Raw genomic sequence first — 23,395 nt, forward strand, 5'->3', positions numbered from 1 at the left:
CTCTGGAAACATTAATAGACATCAATTCCATCAAATTATCAATGCAAGTATAAAATACTATGAGACTTAATTAAGATAACAACACTGAAGAAATGAGCGTTATTCTTTTGGGGGAGTGTTTTCCAAGCAGTTAAGCATGAACTGTTGGGTAGAGAATCGAGCATAATGGACATAGACTATTTCTAGCCCTGGAAAAGTAATGTGTTATTAATCACATTAAAATCCTTGGATAATGCAGGAGACATGTTATTATACCTCTCATTGCTAGAGCCCCAAGGACTGCCATCTCACTAGACACCACATTTTTTCACAAACCCGATGTGCGGCTTATGTGCATCTTCATTTATTAGAATCTGGTAGGAAGCAAATCTTTCTCATGCTCAGTTTCCTTATCTGTGAAATGGGAGGAAAGTAATAATTACTTAATGTGCTCGGGTGTTCTGTGGTTTAACTAATTAGAGGCTGTAAAGCCTGATAAAGCACTAAGTGGCATTAAATATCTATATAGCATGCATTTACTGGCCAACTTGTGTGCCAGCTGCTTAAACACAGCTGCTCCTAATAAGCGGTAGGAAATCAGCTAAACGCATGTGAAGAGCTGATTGGAGGAAATGACATGGAAGGAGTGTTTACAACTCGTGAATTTGTTAACATTGTTTTAAAAATTAAGAAGTGTTTTCATTGTACGATGTTGCTATCTTTAAAACTCCGGAAAGGTGAAACTTTACCACCTTGTGGAGGGTAAAGCTTTAACACTGACAGGAAAAAAATACTTGGAATTCCATGGGTTCTACCAAAAGTGCTTTTGAACCCAAACTGACATGATTTGTGGTTTTTCACTGTTTCTTTTTTCTTTGTTCTGCTGATAAAATTCAGATGATGTATACTGGTACAAGCAAAGACACTGGGTAAATTATTAGGGAGGAGAAGATGGATTCTGTGCACTGTGGCTTTTTAGCAAACTAGAGTTAGATCAAGAGGAGAATGGATTAAACCCAAGCATGTATTAGGAACTCAGGATGCTAAAGACTGGCATCTGTGGCCTTACCATATCATGAGCCTAAGTTGTGATACTTCCCTATTCCTTCGTATTCCCAGGTTCCTTCCTAAGATAAGATCCCCATGCCCAAATCCTGTGCATAAGCCAGCTTCAGAAGTACCTCTCTGCTCCCCTGGGTTATTGTCCTTAGTTAGGCAACAGGACTTTTCACCTGTTTTCCCCTGATCTCTCAGCCTACTTCATTTATCCCTATAGCCCAATTTTGTATTTATGACTCCAATTTGATGGCCTGACTACAACTTACAATGATTCTTTTTAAAATTAAACAATTTACTTTGATTTTTTTTCATCATGAACTGTAACCCAATTCTAGTTAATCTAGGCATGACAGCATAATTGTACTGTCTACACTCTTCTCTTAAAATAACCAATATTCTTTGCCTTCATTTCTAGTACTACTACTAAGAGAAACAACTGCTAACATTTACTGAATGCTTACTGTGGATCGACACAGTTTACATATATGTGCTAAATATGGGATCTGGACATTAATCCTCTAAGTAGTTGCTACTGGCATCTCCTTTTACACGTGAGGAAACTGACACACTGGAGAGTACACAGCCTGCCTAAAGTCATGCAGTTGGCACACGGAGCTGAATTTGAATCCAGCAAGTCTAGCCACGGTGTGTGTGCTCTTCACCACTCCATTCCAGCTGCTACGTGGCACGGCTATCCACCACTCCTTCTTTACTTGTACTGCAGCAGGGACTGAGGCTATGCCATGGCACTGTAGGACAGAAGTACGTGAGTGTATGAGTGTGTGTGTGTATGTGTGTGTGTGTGTGTGCAGGGCTAACAGTCTTCTCTTGTAGAACACCCCTAGCTATTTCTGTCAGTAAGAGTGGCTTCTGACTTTTCCATTCCAAGTTATTTTTCTGAGTAAGTGGATTAAGATAATTTCTAATTACCATGTCCAACATACAAAAGGCAATCAATATATTAACTTTGTAGAGGACACCACTGTAGTATATGAAAGGATACAGAAACATTTTGTTAAGTAACTAAAAAAACAGTAAAAATTGTCATAGTGAAGAATCATACACTTTTGAATACTGCTATGCTTTATCTTTTTATCATAATGGATGTCTTTCAAATAAAGTAGCGAAAAATACGAACATAGTCTCAATATCGAAATATTTAAAGAGGTAATAGCTCAACATGAATCCCATCAAAAAGAAAAAGCATTATTTCCAGCAAACATCTAAAATCATTTGGTCTCTGTTAAAAACTAATCAGACTCACAGAGAAGAGGACCAGACCACTTGGAACCACTAATCAACTGGCTGAACATGGTGACTGTTAATATAAACTTTCAAGTATTTCCAGGAAAAAAATTACTTCTGTCATGCCAGCATCATAGGTTATCATCAGAAATAAACCTTCAAGGATGAGAAGTGATGTTTAAGAAAAAGATGTATAAGTCATCTGTTTTTCAGTACCTTACATTTTATTAGAAATCAAAATTAGCTCCTGTAAGTATGTATATTTGACATACATCCATTATGCCCCTCACAGAATCAGCTTTCCTGAAAGACATTTTAATATTGTGACCCTAACAATTTTGTGAGTGGCATATAAAATATATATGAAATTTAATATTGAATATTACATAAAATATAATTCAGGGCTCTATTATATAAATTCATATCCAAGAATATTAAAAACCCACATGTTACATTTTGGAATTCAGTCCTAAAGAAATCTGTGTTTTCTCTGAAGAACTGGTATATAAATTTCTGTTCAGTATCATAAACTACATAATTATACCACGTTTGCTTTTTCCTAAACCCAAACTCCTGCTTTCTGGAAGCTAAGAACAAAATCTGAGTGTCAATCACAGAGAGTATCCGTATGCTTCTAATTTGGCATCTTTATATTTTACAGATTCTCATTTTTTTTAACACCAGCTTCAGAGCTTTAATGAACAGGATGCCCTTAACATAAATAAATGCAAAAATAAGTTTACCCTAAAAATAATCTATCTTTCTAGAATACAGATCAATATTTTAAGAACTGCTGTTATAATGTACTCTTAATATGAATAACTGATACGAGCTTAAGAACTAAAAATAGAAGGATCCTTCTTTTTTGCAACTTTGGCTCTTCATCTATTTATACTTATCACAAAATCAAATTATACTTGATGGTACAAATACCATTTCAATCAGTATAAAAACCCAAGAGCCATAGTTCCAGTGTGTTAAGTCCCAAAGTAAACCTGGAAATACGGAAAGACTACAAACAAAAAGGAGCCAATGACAACCAAATATGAGAAGAGAGCCTTGCATAAATATACTGGATGGATATTGTGGGAAGAAAATAAAATATTAGTACTGACAATAATAGCAATAGCACCAATAGCTTACTGTGGGCCAAATATTCAATTAACTGATAACCTCTTATCAGCCGACTCCAAAGAATGCAAGATTATGGTTGCTAACTCCAGTCTCTCCATCAGTATGTTTCATCTTTCCTCTTTCTCAGCATTATAGTCTTGAGAAAAAAATGCTCATATCACAGAGATTCTCCCCAAACCAGAAGCTCTATGTAGGCAAATGGAGATTGGGAAATGGTATTAAATCCAATAGGAAAGGAAGATTTAAAAAAAAAAAAAAAAAAAAAAGGAAAGGAAGATAATATGTAGTAAGGTCAGGAAAAACTAACTTGGAAGTATTTCCCAATTTTTATTTATTCCAAATCACCACATTCATAGTTTTTCCTTTCTTTATAAGTGAGATTCCATAAATGCACTCCCGACTCCACTGCAAGGTCAGTGCTTTGTAAACTTGTGACTGGATTCTCTGGAGTGCAGACTGTAAAAATGCTAACACAAACCCATGACCTGCTATACGTTTTCCAAATAAAAATAGAATGGGGAAAAAAGTCCCAAAACATTTGTCGTAGTAACCTAGTTATAGCCTATTTTCATTCCCACTTATTTGAACTTTATCACAGAACAACATATGTCCATAGAGCTGCTACATCCAGCTTAACAGCTTTAAGTAATAACAAGATGGTTCACTGTAAAGATATCACAGTGGCCTGTGTGTATTTGTGTGTGTGTATATGTGTATGTTTAATAAGATCAAAGAGTCTAGTATTCTATAGGACATAAAACTGGGAATTAAAACCCGCAGTGGCCAATTCTACAACCTCGGGCTAGTCAAATTCATTGCACATTTCCTAGGTTTTTGTCATTATTTTAAAAAATGACAGCTAACTTAACGTTTAATGGTATAAGTGTCCTCAATCTTAGAGAACAGCCAAAATTTTAGAGAATGGTGACCAATATTTTTGTTTCTCTACTTTTTCACAGCATGGAGCAGTGCATAGTATGTACACGGTGTGGAACATAGAGACTGGTATTAGGAATTTGGCTCAGAAGCTTAACAACAGTGTGATATTTAACATATAACATTTTGAACCAAAACTTTATCTATTAAAAATATAGATGAAAATATGTATTTTACAAATTTTAGTGAAGATTACTGGAAGAAGAGACAGAATTTTCATATTCATGGCTGGCTCACTTCAAGTACTCAAGACATCTCAGTTTTCTTCAGTCATTTTCCCTTGTCTCAAGATGTATTGTTCTCATCACACTAGGTTTATAGTCTCAGAAGCATTAACATTTATTCAATCTGAAAAATATTTGTGTGTGTTTTAATCATGTGTCATATACGAACCAGGAAACCATCTCTACCCTCAAAAACCATATAACCTAATTAGGAAGCAGAAAAAACAGGCCAGAATACATTATTGTGCATCAAATGAAATTCTTTAGGTTCTCAAATTTAGAAAAAGATGCTGGCCTTCTTTGAAAGTCCATCCACATTACTGCCTAACCAGATTATTTCTTTTTTTTTTTTCCAAGCCAGAGTATTCTTGAAGAAAGTTTGCAAAATAACTCATGCTACTGTGCTATCTCTGGAAAGAAGGAAGTCAATGAGGAGACAGAAGTGAAGAGTAGAATCACCTACTTAACCATAAATAATGTCCCAAAAATATGGTGAAGTTCTACTTTGTAGAAATTTTCAAAATCTGAGTTCAGCTCCCCAAACACGCAATGATAGTAAGACATAATTAAGAGCAGAATTAAGCTTAGGTAATTTTGATAATTTGCTTTCTTTTTCATAATTGGAACAGCATGGTTAATATTTGCCTTTTTAGTCCATCTATAATAATTTTGTATCCATTAACATACTGTAGGATTTTTAGCATCATAAATATTTTTTAAAATTTCCATGATCTTCATAATTATTATTGTTGGAGACTACATGATGTACCATCCTGTGGTAAACCATAATTTATTAAAGCATTTTCTATGTCATATATTTAACTTGTTTCCATTTTGTGGCACAGTGAATTTCTTCTTGCTTGGTTTGAAATATTTTCTCAGGTCAAATTTCTGAGGGTACTATATTAGGTCCAAGTATATGAATACCCTTTTTTTAGAGGAAAGGGCAGAGGAAGAGGGAGAAAAAGAATCTTAAGAGGTTCCATGACCAGTTCAGAACCCAATTCAGGGCTCAATCTTACAACCCTGAGATCGTGACCTGAGCTGAAATAAAGTATCAGACCCTGAAAAGACTGAGCTACCCAGGCACTACTGTATGAATATTTTACCCTCACCATGCCAGGAAAATTAGTCATCACCATTTACCATCTGCATCCAATTTTTTAATATATATTTTTAAGTTTTATGAATAATTTACAGAAGCATAAATAGTGAAAAATTTATTATAACTTATAACAAGAATTTAAACATATCAACCTCTTAAGTGAATTTTGGAATATAAATATTATAAAAAATAAACTTTTATCGAAATGGGATGGATCATGTTTTTGTTGTATTGTATGATTAAGTCCTTCCAGTTGAATAGCTAATGAAGTGAGAATGCCATATTTGTGTCCTTAAAAATGAATTATTCATACACCTATTCTTGATTTGGAGAAACTTTACATAAAATATCATAATCTGAAGATTCATGCCCTGAGATTTCACGTACATAAAAAATTTCAGCAACATCATTAAAACCTATAGTACACTCTTTTTTCATTCACCTTCTGACTCACTTAATTGTGAAATATCTTCCCTTTTAATTTTATTTTTAAGTCTTTTTTTGGAGTTATTGAGAATAAAAGATGAATGGTGAAATAATTCCTGGGATGATGAAATAGCAAAATGTTTCAAGATATGGAAAAAAATAATATCACTAAATCCCCATAGTATATCTTAAAGGGTTCAATGGATTCATATGATAATTACAAGATAGGATGAGTGTTATTTTAATTAAAAAATGTAAATGTTCTCTTTTTCCTTTGGAAGACCTCTCAGAAACAGTAAAAATAATGATATATCAATCCTTATAAAGAGTTAGAACTCCTCTTAAAAGGCACTAAAATCTAAAATTGGATCCAATGGACCCTAATGGTCTACAGAGGATAGATAGTTCTTCCTATATGTTCATTTTCTAGTTAAAACAGTTTTTTTTTTTTAAGGAAGAGACAGAAGTTAGACAGTTAGACACTTATCACTATATATAAGGCAATATGCTTTTATTTCATTTATAAGGTAAAGTCCAAGAGGGAGAAATTACAATTCTCATATAACAGATGGGGAAGCAGATCCAAAGAAATTGCTTTTCTTTGTTAAATTCACATCAAAATTAAATGATAGAGCAATTATATGAACACATTTCTACTGTATTTGTATTTATGTTTATTTTACCCTATTTTATATTTATATTTATTTTATTTTGCTCTAACTTATTTTATTTATATTTTTTATTTTATTTTATATTTCTTTTATTCTCCAAAATTCAAGTTTTGGAGAGTTCATTTGCACAATATGTAACCATATAAATAGGATTCCACTCAACACACTATTATAAAGCATATCAAGAAATAATATTAAATTGTGGAAAAGGAATATAAAGAGAAAATATTCACCTACCAGTAATCTCTGAAAAGAGTAGAATATATGGGTTTTCTACATATTTGAAAGCACAAAGAAGAAAAATGCCAATGTGCTCCTGGGAAGCCATTCTTTTTTTCTTTGAAACGATATAGATTTATATTTTCCTGAAGTTTTAAGTCAGAACAAGGCCCTGGATTTCTTGCACCATGGGTTTGCAATTATGAGAAATAATGCTTCTGCTACATAATACGCTGCCTGTTACCTCTTAGCCAACTTATCAACAATGGTCAAAGAGGCACATCAACAGCTGCCTGGCTTAGCAGAATTCTCTAATTCATATTGTTTTAGAAAAGAAAAATGATTGCTAATAAATTTAAAGCCATGATGACTCATTAACTGGGTAAAGCAAGATTTCGATCATCTGAAATCAGGAAGCACTTAAAACTTATCACCTTGCTTCATATTTCTTTAGCAATTTGCTTTTCATAAGACTTTGACCCTTAATTCAGCTTTCAAGCTAATAAAAGCCCTACCCGTGTTTCTCCATGGACATATAAAAAAGAAAACTCTGTCTCTAAGCTATCCTATGCTACTTTCTTCATTAGGACCTACTTCCTGACTTGATAAAAGTAGTATTTTTTAAGAAAGCGTACTCAACAAAATCTGGAGGAGGAGGAGGATGTGGAAGCAGCATTTCCATACCACTTCCACCTGATACTTTTGCTCAATCTTTAAATTTCCAATTTTCCAGCCCCTGGTTGAGGACCACTATTTTGATTACTGAAGGAGATGAGAATCGGGGATTGTGAGCAATCAAATTTTTATGAGAATATGTGCAAATAGTCTTTTAAAAAGAATGAGAAGGTTTATGGGACCCACAAAACAGAGAAATGTGGAGAGAACAAAGAAGGTTCTGCCATATGAAAATACATAGAAGACATCACCCCATTCACAGTTCTCACTCTGTGGGGGAAGTGTACTTTCTTGCCTCATTGATGTTGGGCTTGGTCACATGACTTGTGTTGATCACTGGAATCTGAACAGAAGTGACAGTCTGTCTATTTAAACCACAGGCTGCAGTTAGTATAAAATTCTTCTGCTCTTTTGCACCTCCGCAGGAAGAGTATGCCCCAGCAGCTACCAGTTCCCAAATAAAAACATGTGGAGGGACTTGACCATAAGGAGAAAATAAATATTCTTGTTTTTCTAAGTCTCTGAAATTTTGAAGTTGTGAGTCAGGGCCCATTACTATATAAAATTGACTAATAAACATTGTATTTCAAGAATTATTCTCCATATTCATTTCTCTCATTCTGCCTTGAGCTACATTCATTCCAGTAAGCAAAACAACAGCAGTTAAGCATGCAAGCTCTGAAATAAGATGGACCCTCAGTAAGCTAACTTCTGCACACCTATGTATTCAATTGTAAAACTGGCATAATAACAGTATGTATTTCATTGTTATTATTATTATTGTGAAGACTAAGTCGGATAATAGAGTCTCCAGTATAATGCTTGGTATACAGTAGGCATCCAAAAAATGTTAGGTACAGTATTGTTATTTTTTTAATTACTTGTGTCTTAATTATTGACACACTAGTGTGGCACAAGCTGCATAAGGGCCTAGGTAGGAAATGGGAAGTGAAAGCAGGAGGAAGGAAGGGCTGGGCATCTTTCCAATGGCCAATCTTCCATGGCCATACAATGAGAATGGACACTTCATTCAAGATTTTCCATAAACAATGCAACAAAAAAGGAATCATAATAAATTTGCACTTTTATTTTTTTTTATTTTTATTTGACAGAGAGAGAGAAAGAGAGGGCACAAGTAGGCAGAGTGGCAGGCAGAAGGAGAGGGAGAAGCAGGCGCCCCACTGAGGAGGGAGCCTGATGCAAGGCTCTGTCCCAGGACTCTGGGATCATGACTTGAGCCAAAGGCAGACGCTTAACCGACTGAGCCACCCAGGCACCCAAATTTGCACTTTTAAAATGTGATGTTGGGAATAAATGACTTTCACATATGATTAAATATGAATTCTCTCCCACTGAGTTTTAATCCTTTTGATAGAAATGTTTCTAATTATATGCTAAACTCCTTTCCTTTGAATATGGATTTCAAGTTTTTAACCATTTTTCATGACTGTCTTAGTTTATTTTTAGCAATTACAATAATTTATATCTTAATATAAATTTGAGACATCAATGCTGATTATAGAACTGATGGTACAACTTACATTCCTATATACACTCTATATAACACCTTTTCCTTTGCTTACCTTAGATGAAAGTTGAGTGCAGCATGTATAGTTGCTAGACTTCTGCTACCATACGACTATCTTTCAACCCAAACTAATTAGTAAATCAAAGGATCAATCAGTATTCTTTGAAGTTCTTTTATATTATTAATAAAATTATATTTTATCAGTACCCTTTAATACTATAGCATCATTCAAAATATTTCTCTTAATTTAGAATTAGTCACCACTTCAGCTGCTTGGACTTATTCAACTCAGTTTCCCATAAACTTCTAACTATGGCAACTGAGCATCTTGTGCATCTCCTTGTACTAGCCACAGCACTCTCTTTGGTGGATAAATAACACCATCTTATGAAAACTTAAGATATTTATTCTAAAGACAACAGATCCAAAGCTGTGATTTTTATTCTATTTCATTAACTCAACAGACCTTCACCAAGAACCCACAATGCACTGTTTTGGGAAATGGAGAGAGAGGTAAAGCAAGACAGACAAGGTCTCCAGTCTCACAGAGCTTGAGGGGAAACAGATGTGCAAGTAAATAAATGAATAAATGTAGTGTGATGTAGAAACTTAAGACAGAATGCTGTGAGAGCAACTAGATTAGATTAGAAGGCCGAGGAAAACATCTCTCTCAGGAGGTGAGATGTACACTGAGCTCTGAATGACAAGCAGCAGCTCAGCTATCCAGTGGAAACAGACAGTTTTACAACTCCTGGCTTAAATGTGAACTAGAGCTTCTGATTCATCTTGACAATTCTTTTTTAAAACTATATAATTGATTTCTAATTTATTTTTGGAGACTTTAGTGTACCAGCCTTTAGAGCGTTGAATAATCAAGATTTTATTGAAACATATTTGTATATTTGTATTTCAAATACATATGTTGAATCCTCTCTACCTTGAAAAACTGATGAAAATTTTAGGTCCCAAGAACAAAATTACCTGCCTTTAACTCTCAGAAGGATGGAGAAAATGGGAGATTTTAAATATATGTTTATTAATGGCTACCTATTACTTATTTAAATCCCTGTATTTGGATCTTGGATTAAAATAGTATAAAACGGCATCTGTTTTCAAGCCAAGATATGATCCCCAGATAACATGTGATTATTTTCTAAGACAAATTCTTTATTAGACAACTTTAGAAATTGAGATGATTACCTTGTGTGTAAACAGTATTTTCTCTGAAGAGCTTAGTCATCCATTCAGACTTATTTTTAATTACTTTAAACCCAAATAATCCTCAACACATCTTAGTAATGTAGAGGGAAAACAATCTTATCCCAACTATTCTAATGAGTAAACTGAGGCACTGGGCAATTGAATTACTTATTCTTGATTAGCCTAGTCTGTATTTTCATAGTTTCAAAGTATCTGTATAGAAAGTAACCACCTTAGCTAGTTACCTTCCTGATAACAACAGGCTGGATATTTAAGAAATTTATAGGTGTTTATTTAAAGAGTGAAACACTCCATTTTTTATAAAACTTTTCATTTTTTTTTAATGCAGCAGTTCAAAAACTTTGTTCATCTCTCTTTCAGTGGACAAGCGTCTATTATCCAGAGACACTGTTAAGCATTGTTGACACAAACGTGAACTAAATGTAGTCTCTTCTGGCAATCACTGTTTGTATTTTTTTTTAATGTAATGTTATACAGTGTAAAACATGATCACACCTGTGAATAACCATCTAAATGTTTGCTGCAGATTAACCTTTAACCTGACACAGGATGGTTGTTCAGTCAGTACTTGCTTACTGATAATATTTTGCTATGTAGATATAATCTTAGTATTGGAACCACAAATATGATATAGCTTTACTCACAAGTATATGGAGGAAAACTTTGTTCTACTGCAGTACAGATAACCAAATTCCACATTTCAGAAATAAAAGCCCACAGTTAAATTCCTCACATCTGCATTCATCCCCTCTTTTCCTTCCCTCTCCCACAATGTTGATTCAGAAACTTTGAGTCTCTTGTCTGGATTATCACAAAGTCTTCTAAATGACTTCTTCATCAAGCATCTTAAGTCAAAATCACCTTCCATTGTTAAGTCTATCTCCGTATGCCATCTTTGTGAATACAAATTTTTAATCCTTCCTTCTTTTCCACTGAGTAGAGTTCAAACTTCTTAGAATTACACAGACATTCCTCCATGAATTAATCATTGTCTACATCCCATCAATGCCCCACAACTCAGCCAAGCTGACACCTTACAGTTCCCATAATGTGAATTCTGTTTCATGGCTTCATGCTTTTGTCACTTACTCTTTCTCTCCTTGGAATGTCTTCCTCTTCACCCTGAATACCACAGATTTATTTACATCAAGACTCCATTCGATAAAGCTTTTTTCTGAATTCTATTTCCCTTCTCAATTAAAAACGTATTTCCTCCCGAATGCTCCTTATAAACATTAATATGGATTTAAATCACAATGCTCAGACTCTAACATACATTTAAATATATATGCACACAAGTATATCCCTTCCTGGTTGAATAAATGTGTTGGAGTTAGGATCTTTCTTCTACATGGGTAATCTGGCATTCAATGACAATATGTTGAAGAATAAATGACTATTTGAAAGACAGCATACAGGTACTATAGAGAACTAAAATATGTATGAATTGTGATGGCTGCCATTTCTCCAACTCTCCAGATGTAGGTTTGCCAACATTCTCTGTGAGGCATTAGCACCACTCATCCCAGAACAATGCTGTGAAATGCAAGTGAAAGAACTTGCACTCTATGTTTAATAGCCTACTTCCACCACTAACAACTCTCTAAGCTTGAGCAAACTACTGATCTCTAAACCTGTCTTTTTATCAACAGAATAGAGAATATAAAGTACATATCTCACAAAGCTGCTTAAGGATTAAATGAGAATATATACACAGTACTAAGAAAACAGTTTGGCACACAGTAGGTGCTTAGGAAAGATAGCTACTTGATAGGTAGGACTCTCAGTAGCAATTCATAGACTGATGTAAACAAAAGCCAAAAAAAATTGATTGACTGGTTCCTATTACCAGGAAGTACAGAGTGCCTAATAAGTTGCCATAATTTATTAATTCTCTTTCTTTTTCAGAATCAGTTTCCCTCTCCCTACCCCTCGCCATCTTTTTCTCTTCATTATATCCCTTTGTACATTGTTCCAATTCTTTTCCATTGTATATGTCTTTCTTATCCCATAGTTCCAGGGTTACATCAATTTTAGCAAACCACTTAGCAAAACAAAAGGAAAGAAATATGTACTGCCTTAAACAAATAAAGTGTTGTGAATATTCATGTACACATTTTTGTATAAAAATAGGTTTTAAATTCTCGGGTATATAACAACAGAACTGGTAGATCATAGGTAATTCCATGTTTAACGTTTTGAGGAACAAATAACCATTTTCCAAAATACCTGACTCATTTTTACATTTCCACCAACAATGTATTAGGGTTTCGATTTCTTACATCTTCACCAACATTTGTTATTGCCCATCTTTTTTATTATAGTCATTATAGTGGTTATGAAGTGGTATCTCGTTGTGGTTTTCCTTTACATTTCTTTAATGATTAATGATGTTGAGAATTTTTTCATGTGCTTACTGACTATTTTATATCTTCTTTGGAGAAATGTGTATTTAGAGCCTCTGTTCATTTTGTAATTGAGTTATTTGTCTTTTATGATTAAATGTAAGAGTCCTTCATATTTTCTGGATACAATTCATTAGATATATGATTTGCAAATATTTTCTCCCATTTTGGAAGCTGTCTTTCACTTATTTGATGTCCTTTGAAGCACAAAAAATTACTTTCAATTAAGTCCATTTTATCTATGTATTAAGTTTCTACTGCTGCTATAACAAATTACCACAAACTTAATGGTTTAAACCAACATAAAATTATTGAGTTACAATTGTAGACATCAAAAGTACAAAATGAGCCTCAATGGGTAAAAAATCAAGGTGTTGGCAGGGTTACATTACTTCTAGAGGCTCCTGAGAGAATCTGTTTCTTTGCTTCTTCCAACCTCTAGAGATTGCACACATTTATTGGCTCATAGTCCCACATCACTTGAAATTCCCCTGCTGTCTTCACAATACCTCCTCTGACTCTCTTGCATCCTTTTTTTCCTTCATAAGGACCCTTGTGTTTACATTGGGTCCACCCAGATAATCCAAGATAATTTCCCCATGCTGAGATCCTTAAATTAATCATATCTCTAAGGTCTCTTTTATCATGTGAGTTGAGGTAACCACAGGTTTTGGGATGTGAATACCGAAATCTTTGTGGAGATGTCTTACCACATTTTTTTTTTTCTTTTGTCACTTGTGCTCTTGGTATCATTTGTAAGAAACCATTACCTAACCCAAGATCTCAAAGATTTAGGCCTATATTTTCCTCTAAGAGTTTTACAGTTTTAGCTCTTATATTTAAGTCTATAATTCATGTGGAATTAATTTTTGTATATGGTCTGAAGGAAAGGTTCAACATCATTCTTTTGCATATACATATCCAGTTGTTCCAGAACCATTTGTTCAAAAGATTATTCTTTCCCCCAAAAAATTGTCCTAGCACCTTTGTCAAAAATCAATTTGCCAAAACTATAAGGTTTTATTGCCAGACTCTACTCCCTTGGTCTATACTAATATATTATAGCACATTGTATTGATTTCTGTAGCTTTATAGTGAGTTCTGATACCAAGTAGATTGAGTCATCCAATTTTGTTCTCCCTTTTCAAGACTGTTTTGGCTATTCTGGTTCCTTTAAACTTCCATATGGGTTTATGAATCAGCTTGTCAATTTCTGCAAAAAGGCAGTGTAGGTTTTGAGATGGATTGTGTTCAATCAGTAGATCAATTTGCAGACTATCATATTAACAATAGCAAATCTTTTAATCCATGAACATCAAACATTTTCTCATCTATTTCACTTGTCTTTTATTCACTATTTTTTTAAGGGATTCACCAACATTTATTTAATTACCTGTCACTGGACACTATTGTTTCACTAATATTTACACATCGCCTAAAACAACAACTTTGTACTTTTGTCTCTTAGGATAAAGTGTAGAAATGGACTTGCAAGGTCTAAGAGATTAAGAGCATCTGTGAGGCTTTACAGTGTCTTTAGGTCTTTAGGGTATATCTGTTATATTTTGCTCCCAAACAAATTCCTCTGTGTAGCCAATCCCCAGTCTACAGCTTTCAGCACAGGTGAAGATAGCCAGGACACCCCAATCGACACTCTTGCCCAGTCTGTCGGCCTTCAGGTAGTTGAGCAGCTGAGGCATGACCTGGAATTCAAATATGTTTCACAACTTTCAGTGGTTAAGTGTTCATTTCTTTTGTTAGATTTATTACTAAATACTTCATTCTTTTTTATGATGTCATAAATGAAGTTACTTTCTTAATTTCATGTTCAGATTGTTCATTGCCAGTTTACAGAAATGCAATTAATTTTTGTATGTTGACCTTGTGTTTTGTGACCTTGCTGAATACAATTATTAGTTTTAATAGTTTTTATACATCTATTTCTTAGGGTTTTCTTTTTTTAAGATTTTATGTATTCATTCATGAAAAACACAGAAAAAGAGAGGCAGAGACATAGGCAGAGGAAAAGCAGGCTCTGCCCAGGGAGCCCATTGTGGGACTCAATCCCAGGACCTCAGAATCCGGTCTTGAGCCAAAGGCAGACGCTCAACCACTGAGCAACCCAGGCGTCTCTCTTAGGGTTTTCTACAAACAAACTCATGTCATTTGCAAATAAAGATGGTTTCACTTCTTCAGTTCCAATCTGGATGCTTTTTATTTCTTTTTCTTGACTAACTGCTCCAGCTAGACCCTAATTTTGAATAGAACAGCAGATATCTGTTACAGCAGATATCATCCTTTATTTTAATAGTATGTTAAGTTAACCACCCTTCCTATCACAATATAAACTCAGCAGTGGCCTAGTTCATGGTATGGTTAATAGCTGATGTTCAATACAAATAAATGAAAAGCAGAATGCAATAATTGTCAAAAGAAAATGCAAATAACTAAAGTTTCAGGAGAGCAGTTATCACTTATTAGTAAGAATAAAAGAATATGAATGGATCTTAAAAGATGAGTAGGATTTTGACAAGGTAATGTACATTCTAGGCAGAGGCAAAAGTGTAAGCAAAGATATTTAGGGAGAAAGGTATAGGGCATGACTATGAACAACACTAGGTATATCTGAATTTTTTATAGAACAGAGAAAAAGAAGGTCTGTCTTCAATATTTCAAATTTGGTTATTAAAATACCAAGAAGAGGGCAGCCCCAGTGGCGCAGTGGTTTAGCCCCGCCTGCAGCCCAGGGTGTGATCCTAGAGACCTGGGATCGAGTCCCACATCGGGCTCCTTGCAGGGAGCCTGCTTTTCCCTCTGCCTGTGTCTCTGCCTCTGTGTGTGTGTGTGTGTGTCTCTCATGAATAAATAAATAAAATCTAAAAACTAAAATAAAAATAAAATAAAATAAAATAAAAATAAAATAAAATAAAATAAAATAAAATAAAATACCAAGAAAATAGTACAGATTACTTAAACCAAGTAATTTTCATATGCAGTATCTGGGACAATACTGCACTGAGCAATATTTATAATATGCTCACTGACCAGCCACAGTTAGGACGAGGAAATTTTTCCAGTGACTTCACAAAGAAATATTTTTGAAATATGATGATTAACCAACAAATAATGATGAACTATTGAAGAAAATTTAACCCAATTACAAACTAATTTTGGAATAGGACAGGACATTTCATCTTTATACTTAGAATGATTAGTACTCTCATATGTCATAAGAAATTACTCTTTTCTACGGAAATCTTATAAAATTTTAGTGCCGGTTTTAGAAAAGAAAATTTCTTTCTTTGCTCATCCTTATGGCAAAGGAAAACTGATAATCTCTGATGTGAAAATTCCCAGGTTTTACTGCTGGGATTGGGCATCTGCCATTGATGCTCTCACACTTATTTGCTAAAGTTTGAGATTAATTTCAATAATTTTAAACACTCGGTCTCACGTAAAGGCAGCAATTTATTTAAGACCCTGCACTAAATTCTACTCCTGAATACTGAAGCCAGTATTATACTATATGTTAACTAAAATTTAAATTAAAAATTTTAAAATAAAAAAGACTCCGTTTCTTTTTTTTTTTTAAGATTTTATTTATTTATTCATGACAGTCACACAAAGAGAGAGAGAGGCAGAGACACAGGCAGAGGGAGAAGCAGGCTCCATGCAGGGAGCCCGACGCGGGATTCGATCCCGGGTCTCCAGGATCACGCCCTGGGCCAAAGGCAGGCGCCAAACCGCTGCGCCACCCAGGGATCCCCAAAGACTCTGTTTCATTTGCTTCATTATTTGTGTTTAGTAACTCCAGATACTTTCTAGAGGAGAGACTTTTATCAGTAACATGCACATCCTAAATGGCATTTAAAATATAATTAAACTAGGGAGGCCCTGGGTGGCTCAGCGGTTTAGCACTGCCTTCAGCCCAAGGCCTGATCCTGGAGACCTGGGATCGAGTCCCACATCAGGCTCCATGCATGGAGCCTGCTTCTCCTTCTGCCTCTCTCTCTCTCTCTCATGAATAAATAAATAAAACCTTTAATATATATAATATATAATTAAATAATAATTATATATAAATTATATATAAATATACATTTTATATATATAAAATTATTATATATATAAAATCTTTAATATATAATATATATATATAATTAAACTAAAAACAGTAGTCAAATTATAGAAGTGCCAGGAGGTTTTTTTAAACTGAAACTTACAAATTTTTCAAAATAAATTAATCACTGTACTTTTCTCTCTTAGTAAGAAATGCCGATTTAGTGTGGGTTGGAAACAATAGTCATTGGACAAAGTATAATTAACTCCTAAATTAAGGCTTGCTTCCTTTCAAGGAGTTCATGGTTTTGTCTAGGATAAACATTAAATTAAGTGGTCATATTTTTTAAAGAGCCAGCTTGTTGGGACATGGTAAGGACACAGATACGGATATTCTTCTCTATTTTACCTTATTCTCTACAATAACTCACTATTTCTGATGACTGATCTTATTCTGATTTTTTTTTTTCTTAAAGTGTTGGAAAGTAAAATGCCTTGAGAGGGACACACAGGTGGCTCAGCTGGTTAAGTGTCTGACTCTTGATTTTAGCTCAGGTCTTGATCTCAAGTCGTGGGTTCAAGCTCCTTGTTGAGCTCCATCATGCTGGGTGTGGAGCTCATTTTTTTTTTTTTTAAGTCTTGAGAACTCGTAAATAAATTCAATTTTGCAATAGGAGTATAGATTGTTTCAGAGATTCCTGGGAAGGACCCATAAAGTTATTTCAATTGAAATGTATATGTTAATATAAACATTAAGTTTCAGGCTGAATAAAAAAGTAGGTCTCTGTCATTTTTTTCAAATAAGGTTTTTAGGTTTAGCGTTCCTCAGAGTTTAGAGGGGGCATTGCTGCCTCCTACATGGTCTTCATATTCTCAGAAGTCATATACAATTCTGCTCATTATTGAAACAAGGACTTGGTCTTGGTTCTTTTTTTTTAATTTATTTTTTATTGGTGTTCAATTTACTAACATACAGAATAACCCCCAGTGCCCGTCACCCATTCACTCCCACCCCCCGCCCTCCTCCCCTTCCACCACCCCTAGTTCGTTTCCCAGAGTTAGCAGTCTTTACGTTCTGTCTCCCTTTCTGATATTTCCCACACATTTCTTCCCCCTTCCCTTCTTTTCCCTTTCACTATTATTTATATTCCCCAAATGAATGAGAACATATAATGTTTGTCCTTCTCCGACTGACTTACTTCACTCAGCATAATACCCTCCAGTTCCATCCACGTTGAAGCAAATGGTGGGTATTTGTCATTTCTAATAGCTGAGTAATATTCCATTGTATACATAGACCACAGCTTCTTTATCCATTCATCTTTTGATGGACACCGAGGCTCCTTCCACAGTTTGGCTATCGTGGCCATTGCTGCTAGAAACATCGGGGTGCAGGTGTCCCGGCGTTTCATTGCATTTGTATCTGGGGTAAATCCCCAACAGTGCAATTGCTGGGTCGTAGGGCAGGTATATTTTTAACTGTTTGAGGAACCTCCACACAGTTTTCCAGAGTGGCTGCACCAGTTCACATTCCCACCAACAGTGTATGAGGGTTCCCTTTTCTCCGCATCCTCTCCAACATTTGTTGTTTCCTGCCTTGTTAATTTGCCCCATTCTCACGGGTGTGAGGTGGTATCTCATTGTGGTTTTGATTTGTATTTCCCTGATGGCAAGTGATGCAGAGCATTTCCTCATGTGCGTGTTGGCCATGTCTATGTTTTCCTCTGTGAGATTTCTGTTCATGTCTTTTGCCCATTTCATGATTGGATTGTTTGTTTCTTTGGTGTTGAGTTTAATAAGTTCTTTATAGATCTTGGAAACTAGCCCTTTATCTGATATGTCATTTGCAAATATCTTCTCCCATTCTGTAGGTTGTCTTTGAGTTTTGTTGACTGTATCCTTTGCTGTGCAAAAGCTTCTTATCTTGATGAAGTCCCAATAGTTCATTTTTGCTTTTGTTTCTTTTGCCTTCGTGGATGTATCTTGCAAGAAGTTACTGTGGCCGAGTTCAAAAAGGGTGTTGCCTGTGTTCTTCTCTAGGATTTTGGTGGAATCTTGTCTCACATTTAGATCTTTCATCCATTTTGAGTTTATCTTTGTGTATGGTGAAAGAGAGTGGTCTAGTTTTATTCTTCTGCATGTGGATGTCCAATTTTCCCAGCACCATTTATTGAAGAGACTGTCTTTCTTCCAATGGATAGTCTTTCCTCCTTTATCGAATATTAGTTGACCATAAAGTTCAGGGTCCACTTCTGGGTTCTCTATTCTGTTCCACTGATCTATGTGTCTGTTTTTGTGCCAGTACCACACTGTCTTGATGACCACAGCTTTGTAGTACAACCTGAAATCTGGCATTGTGATGCCCCCAGATATGGTTTTCTTTTTTAAAATTCCCCTGGCTATTCGGGGTCTTTTCTGATTCCACACAAATCTTAAAATAATTTGTTCTAACTCTCTGAAGAAAGTCCATGGTATTTTGATAGGGATTGCATTAAACGTGTATATTGCCCTGGGTAACATTGACATTTTCACAATATTAATTCTGCCAATCCATGAGCATGGAATATTTTTCCATCTCTTTGTGTCTTCCTCAATTTCTTTCAGAAGTGTTCTATAGTTTTGAGGGTATAGATCCTTTACATCTTTGGTTAGGTTTATTCCTAGGTATCTTATGGTCTTGGTTCTTAACTGTATAGGCACAGTAAAGACAGAGCTACTCCCCACTAGGCCCAGTGCTTGCCATGAAATTCCATGCACTCCTTCATTTCTTCAAACAATGTTTATTGCGTACCTACTATGTACCTAGCACTGTGCTAAATGCTGCAAATAAAGTGGAAGAAGGCAGCATCTCCATTCTCAATTTACTTCCAGTACAATGGATAAAACAGATTATATGGTATACATCATATATTACCTGTCTTGCCAATTTCTTCCATATCCTTCCAACATTTTAGCTTTTATTGCTATTTTTCCCCCTCATCTAAGAATGCCTCCTTATTTGTCACAATTAAAACATTATCAATTTTAAGGTCTAGGTAAATCCCTAAATTTCTTTCACAAATCCCATCCCAATGTATACATGCTTTTCTAGAGCAAGGCCTGTAACTGAAGTGCCTAACAAAAATTATGCATACTGTAGAGCACTGATTATTTTGGACACAACCCAACATGATAATTGGGAATTTCAAGATGATTAGACATTTCCCTTGTTGATCCCAGCACAAAGGGAAATACCAAAACTGATCAACTCTAAGAAATAAAGAGAAGCAAACCACAGAAACTCATCCTACCATGTTTCCAGTTGAATTCAAGTGAAGAATTTACTTAGACATGACAGCATAATGGAGGGAGAGGCATTAATTATACTCTTGGAAGAAGCCACCCTCCGCCATGCATTTTAACACCTGGAATGAGTCACCAAGGCCATACCCATGCTACATAGAACCATGCAGGCATATAGTAATCTCTGTCCTTTAATTTTCAATTTTCCTGCACAGTTTGGTAGTTTTTAAAGCCTTAGCTAAAAATTTGAATTTGTATAAGGTACAATGCCTTTTCTACAGGAAAAAAACTTACTTTATTTTTTTTAAACTTACTTTAATAGGACTCCCTTGCTGAATGATATAAGCCAAATATAAGAGTATATTCTATAGGATTCCATTTAAATAAAATTCTAGAACAACAAAAAATCCAATCTCGTCTGTAATTCCAAAAAGTAGATCAGGTATTGCCTGAAACTATGGTGGGGAGGACTGGCTACAAAGTAAAACCAGATAATTTGGGGAGTAATAGAAGTATACTTCTATATCTTGATTGTTGAAGTGGTTACACAGGTATATATAAGATTTATTTAAGATTTATTTATTTATTTATTTATTTATTTATTTATTTATTCATTTATTTATTTGAGAGACAAAGACAGCATGAGGGGGAGGAGTAGAGGGAGAGAGCAAGAGAGAATCTGAAGTAGACTCTCCATACTGTGCATGGGGCTCTATCTCACAACCCTGAGATCATGACCTAAGCCAAAACAGAGTCAGGTGCTTAACTGACGGAGCCACCTAGGTACCTCACAAGAGGGCTGGATTTAATTGTGCATTAATTATAGTTCAACAAAATTTGTTTTAAAGTTGAAAAAAAAAAACAAAAAAAAAACAAGGCCTTCAGTTCTGTCCTTGTAATTCTATACTCAAGGAACAGGACTTGATGAGAAATTCACGCAAATGATTCACTCTAAGAACCAAAACCTAAAAACATGTGGATTTTTTCTTCATCATCTTCAGAAAGCATTTCTGACTCATTTTGGAAAGTCATTTTCTATGATGTTTTTCCTTATGTATGGTTTTCAATGTTTCATATACTCAGGCCCGTGGTGAATTATTATAGCAGGGAAGTCTGCTTTTGCCCACCGTTCAGCTCCACCTCCAGCATAACTTTCTACACCGTCTCCTCCCAGGAAATCCATTTCTTCTGTCTTGTCTGTAGGGCTCCAACTGGAATGAAGGAATAGCAAGTGCCTAGAAATTGCATTTTATACCCTTTCTTCTTCTCTTTATACCCCTACCAAAATTATTACTATTTCATTAGCAGCTAATGCTTCCTCAACACATATTTATCAGGCATTCTGCTACTTGGATTCATTTATTTAATCTTCAAAATGTCCCTCCAAAGTCAGTATTTTTGTTATGCCTATTATAAAGATGAAGAAACTAGTTACGTAGTGATTAAGCAACTTCCCAAATTTCTAAAATTTAGTAAGTTAGGGAATCTTGATTCAACTTCAAATCAAGAGCCTGTATCCATAACCAAAGTGTTCTGATGCCTAAGCCCATTCTATAAGAGCTCTACTCTGCATTAAGTGGTAGCTATACCAAATAAAGCCTTCACGCTAATGTGTCAGTGTCTCACTGTGTTACTACACTAAAGCTACACTTAAAATCCCACAAGGTCTTCGAAAGAAAATGTAAATGTTTTCTGAGAGACAGGTGTACTCAAGTAGTCAGGAGACCTTATCACTATGAAACTGAGGTCATAAACTTTCCCTATAAGGTTAAATTTTCTAGGTAGTCAGTTAAAAAAAAAAACTAAAGGAACCATCAAAATAAACAAATTACTAAGGATATTCCTTATAGATTTATCAAAGTTATCTGTTTCCATTATCAAGAAATGATATCTATGTAGTTATCTGCCCATTTTTTAAACAAAATGAATATTTTAATTGTATATTTTTCCTTCAGTAAAATTCAAATCAATGGGGAAAAATATCCTTGATGAAACTTTCCCACATTCTTTTTCTCTTCTAAAAATTCACCAACACGCTTTTCCGACATGAACTACAAATAATTAATGTTGGTAAAATATTCCAATTATTATATGACTAGCCTTCACCTTGTATTTTTGTATCTCAGATATTGAAACCTGGAAAAATAATTTTATAATGTCTCCCTTTCAAAGAGATATTTTATAAACATAAATGTGACAGGTTAATAGTTATTTGATTCAAAATGAATGACCCTTGCTTAACACCTTTCTCACTAACCATCATTACTACAAAAACTTTAAAATGCTTTCACATATCTTTGGTTGGGTTCAAGAGCTGCTACAGATGGCTTTCTTTAACAAAATATAGTAGGGGCGCCTGAGTGGCTCAGTTGATTAAGCTTCTACCTTTGGCTCATGTACTGATCCCTGGGTTCTGGGATCAAGCCCCACATCAGGTTCCAATATAGTAGATTAGAGTCAACAAGAAAATGAAATATATGGAAGATTTCTTAAAAAAAAAATCACAGAGTCTAGACTTGCCAGATAGAACTGTCCAAGCCCAGGGAAAGGACAGATATTGATTGATTAAGACATCAAGAGTGTGTATAAAGCTTATCAAGTAATGTATCTATATAACATAAACACAAAGTATGCTTTATTATACATGCTACAAAAAAAGGCTTTCATAAGCACATAAAAAGGCACTCAATATCATTAGTCATTAGGGAAATATAAATCAAAGCCGCAATGAAATACTGCCTCACACCTACTAAGAAGGCCATTTATATATATATATAAAATGTTGGCAAGGATGCTAAAAAACTGCAAATCTCATATATTAATGGTGGAAATGTAAAATGGTACAGACCCTGTGGAAAACAGTTTGGTAGTTTCTCAAAATATTGAACACAGAAATACTATATGTCCCAAAAATGTAATTCCTAGGTATATACAAAATAACTGAAAGCAGGAATTCAAATATTTGTATATTGATGTTCATTGCAGCATTATTCACTATAGGTAAAATATAGAAATAACCCAAGTGTCAGTCCACGGATGAATGGTTAAACAAATGTGACACACACACACACACACACACACACACACACAATGAGGCATTTTTCTGCCACGAAAAGGAATGAAATTTTGATACATTCTTAGCATGAATAGGTCTAACCATGCTTAATTAGTGAAATAAGCCAAACATAAAAAGGGAAAATATTGTATGATTTCACTTAAATAAAGAA

The 23,395-nt window shown here is 34.7% G+C and overlaps 1 protein-coding gene across 3 annotated transcripts in view; it reads right to left on the reverse strand.

Moving 5' to 3' along the window:
- Positions 1-23,395, reverse strand: part of MDGA2 (MAM domain containing glycosylphosphatidylinositol anchor 2) — a 791,718-nt gene that overhangs the window by 708,699 nt on the left and 59,624 nt on the right. The gene's annotated exons all lie outside the window — the stretch shown is intronic.

Source organism: Canis lupus, chromosome 8 (genome assembly GCF_003254725.2).
Source record: "Canis lupus dingo isolate Sandy chromosome 8, ASM325472v2, whole genome shotgun sequence".
In the NCBI taxonomy this organism is placed as follows: Eukaryota; Metazoa; Chordata; class Mammalia; order Carnivora; family Canidae; genus Canis; species Canis lupus.